This window comes from Magnolia sinica, chromosome 19, assembly GCF_029962835.1.
Source record: "Magnolia sinica isolate HGM2019 chromosome 19, MsV1, whole genome shotgun sequence".
Taxonomy (NCBI): Eukaryota; Viridiplantae; Streptophyta; class Magnoliopsida; order Magnoliales; family Magnoliaceae; genus Magnolia; species Magnolia sinica.
This window is the reverse complement of record NC_080591.1, coordinates 59,019,985-59,022,141: the sequence shown is the minus strand read 5'-3', so window position 1 is coordinate 59,022,141 and position 2,157 is coordinate 59,019,985. Positions and strand designations below refer to the sequence as shown.

Sequence of the window (2,157 nt, the reverse complement as noted above, 5' to 3'; positions counted from 1 at the left end):
TATATACCCCCTTTCTTCAGTGGTTGAGGGCTTCTTTCACCTCTATTTGAATAGTCCCATTGCTGGGAGTTTTCACACAAGGTTTCAAAGAAATTCCAAGCTTCGACATCACTTTTGGTCATGAATGACCCTCCACTGGTGGCATCAACCATGCGACGGTTTTGGGGTGTCAGACCGTCATAGAAGTATTGAACCTGTTGCCACTTTTCAAAACCATGGTGTGGACATTTAAGAAGTAAATCCTTCCATCTTTCCCAACATTCATGAAAGTGCTCACCCTCTTTTTGTGTGAAATTTGTAATTTCTCTACGGAGAGCATTAGTTTTGTGAACCGGGAAGAACTTGTTTAAGAACTTCTTAGACAGTTGGTCCCATGTAGTGATAGACCCAACTCCTAGAGAATTCAACCATGCTTTCGCCTTATCCTTCAAAGAGAAAGGAAAAAGGCGCAAACGGATCGAATCGTCTGAAAAGTTTTGGAACTTAAAGGTGGAGCAAATGTCTAAGAATTCTTTCACATGATGATATGGATCCTCCTTATCTGAACCATAAAAGGAGGGCAACAATTGTATGACCCCAGGTTTAAGTTCAAAGTGTGCTACTGTGGTGGCAGGCAACACTATACATGAAGGCGCATTGAATTGGACAGGAGCTGAATAATCTCTAAGAGCTTTAGTTCCATTCTCTTCCGCCATTTCAAACAGGATGTTTCTAAATCTTCTACGAAAGGTTCTTTCTATTTCAGGATCAAAAGGTGCTAGTTCTATGTTCAGAGATCTACGTCCTAGCATAAACTATGTTATTGCAATGTAAGAAAGAAAACTAAACTAAGATGCAACCTAAAAGAAATAAAAATAAAAATTATGAATTCCTAAAAACAAGAGAAAGCTATGTAAACGAGAATTGGAAGGAAGAACCCGGAAAAGGCGATGATGAATGTCTGAAGATTTGAGAGCTCCTCCTTTTGAAGACAATCTTATTTAGCAGCTTCCTTCCTCAATTCCTGTAAACATAAAAAAACAAAAATAAATTAAATTTCCTAAAATAATGCTAGAAAAAATCCTAAGCAACGGTTAATTTCTAAAAAAGAAAGTTTCCAATCTTAGAAATAAAAAGCTAAGTTAGTTTTTAAAAAGGAGAAAATTTCTAAAACTAGAAAATAGAAAGTTACTTGAAAGAAGAATCAAAATCTAAAATTAGAAAATATGAAATTTCTAAAAAAAAAACTTAGAAATAGAAAGTTTCTAAAAAATAAAATAAAATAAAACCCTAATTCTAAAAATAGAAATTAGAAAAAATAGAGACTTTGGAAAGAGATTACCAAATTAGTAGTTTATGTCAAGACCCTACAAAACAGGAAATAGGTTAGTTTCTAAAAAAAATTTAACCTAAAGTTAGTAAAAACCTAAGACTATGAATTATGATAAGAGAGAATCCTAAATCCAATTGGACCGAAACAGTCCCCGGCAACGGCGCCAAAAACTTGATGTTTTATTTAAACCAACCTGATTTAAATGATTTTAAACTCGCAAGTATACGAATCAGATGTAGATATGGTACGTATTACGAGATCGTTCCCACGAGGACTGGTTGTCACAATTCAAAATTAAAGACTCTTCTTAACTAATCCAACAAATATTTGAGATAGTAATTGAGTAAACTAAATAAAAATCAATGGAAAAATAACCGAGAGCAATAATGAGAAAAATTCAATCAAGGAGAAGACTAGGACTTTCGAATCCACCCCTAATTATCATAAACCTTGTTCTACCTGTTGATTCACCCTAATTCAGATTGATATCAAAATAAATACAGCGCACTCTATGTCCTTGGCCGGGCACACAGAATGTATAATTCCTTAAAGCATATGGATCACATCTTTCCATCCATGGTCAGGCATGGAGAGATGTAGATTCCTGTTTCTTCCTCTATAGGAACCTGTTCATGGTCAGACACAAGCGCCTAGAATAATATTCCAAACAACATCCATAACTAGACTTTGGTTAAGCTCGTAGAATGAAGAAGTACGGAGATTTCTATTAAGGACACTAGAGAAAGAAACCAATCAAATCATATGAAATCAACATATAACAAGAGTTATTCAAATTAGGGGCTTCATCTCAGCCCTAGCTAAAAGATTAGCAATCCATGAATTCA

The 2,157-nt window shown here is 34.8% G+C and overlaps 1 non-coding gene across 1 annotated transcript; it reads left to right on the top strand.

The window, feature by feature from the left end:
- Positions 1-210: 210 nt before the first annotated feature.
- On the top strand, positions 211-317 carry LOC131235939 (small nucleolar RNA R71). Its single transcript, XR_009166450.1, has one exon. It is a non-coding gene; the product is annotated as a small nucleolar RNA R71 (small nucleolar RNA).
- Positions 318-2,157: the final 1,840 nt, after the last annotated feature.